Source organism: Protomyctophum bolini, assembly GCF_963924005.1.
Source record: "Protomyctophum bolini genome assembly, chromosome: 1".
NCBI lineage: Eukaryota > Metazoa > Chordata > Actinopteri > Myctophiformes > Myctophidae > Protomyctophum > Protomyctophum bolini.
In genome coordinates, this window is record NC_137862.1 from 11,455,142 (window position 1) to 11,456,829 (window position 1,688).

A 1,688-nucleotide genomic window follows, 5' to 3' on the forward strand; every position below is an offset into this window, starting at 1 on the left:
GCTGATGTGGCCCCTGGCTGTTGCAAACAGAGCATGAGAGTACTGCTCTGTCAATCTCTCTGTTCATGGTTGGCCAGAACACTATGTATGTCTCGGGCTCTGCGTTTAGTGGGTTCTGCTCCCGGGTGTCCTCTGTGCATAATGTGAACTGAACTGAACTGAACTGAATGTCTGTGTACACCGTCTGTAGTGACTGGGGATGACCAGTGTAAAGTTGGCCGAGTGGCCAAGGCTCCAAAATGTGACAGAATCCAGCAATACCATTTAGAGTGTTTTATTCTTCCCCGATGCAGCCGTATTTACAGTGGAAGGCTTAACAGACAGAAAAACATTGAAGACTAAACTCACAAAAAAGACAGATGAAACTTAGCTTGAAAGCAAATTAGGAAACAAAAACCCAGAACTTAAGAAACTGTATGAGGCCATAAACCCGTCCAAAAAGGGACCCCTAGCAGCTCTCCCTGGGTGTTACCTGCTTGTTGCCCAAGCCCATACTGAACCTCGGCATCCTGCAGCCTCCCTTTTATACTAGGTGAGACCATACCAAGACAGAACTAATTGGTAACCACTTATCTCAAATAAGGCAAACTATGGCCCATGAGTTAACTTACACAATTACTTAGTTTAACTAAACCAATTAAAATACCTTTCAGATACATTACCCAACATCAAGATAAATAGAAAACATAACACAAGAGCTCTTGTAACACAGACAGACACCCCTCCTGCCCTATAGCACTTGGTACCTTCCTCCACTCAGTCAAGAGGATCACCCATACTGCAGGAGAGCCAGGTGCCAAACAATCACAATCAAACCCCCATGACAACAAACATATATGCTGTGACAATACCTGCAAACTACTTGTTCTCTTTTACAATTCACTGTGAGTTACAACAATAAAAATATGCACTCATGTCCATTACCACAGTCTTCCAAGCCAGCCGGCAACGTTAGTTAATTGGATGCAACTGTGTAGTTTAGGTGTGTGCATTGTTCTCCATCAATGTATGGGTATAGGGCACGGGCTGCCCCGTGACAACCAGTCTGTGACCTTTCATGACGACTCCCTCCTCGACGGTGAGCTCGTATCTGAATGGGAAGAAAGGACTGACGGACGGTGGAGCACTGTGCTGTATGACAGGCCATCCGTCTCTGATAACTTAAGAGAGGGTCTGTAGTAGGTCAGCTTCTGCCGTGAGTCTTTTTAGTTCATCTAGGCGGCTGGATTACCTCAAAGTCGTTTAGCACGTTCACGTGCTGAAGTGTAAATGCCCTGGGGGTGTTGCGACAGGGGGTCGGCCAGGTACATCTGTTTCCCGTTTTTGTAGACTAACTCGATGTTATACTTCTGGAGCTGCAGCATTATACGTTGGAGTCGTGCAGGTGCTGTGTAGATGGGCTTTCTGATCGTGACCAGGGGTTAGTTTCTACGGTGACTGGTTTTCCGTAGATGTTAGTCATTGAATCGCGATTTGGGCATAGCGTGCCTTGGGCTCCGTGATGAGTATGCAATCGGTCTGCCCCCTTGTAAACACGCTGCTCCCAGTCCTTTAAAGACGCTGCTCCCAGTCCTTGTAAACACGCTGCTCCCAGTCCGTGTTGTGAATCGTCACATGTGAGCATGACTGGTAGAGGACAGACCAACACAACTTCTGCTGGACTAGGTTGGTTTGCAACACACAGGAAT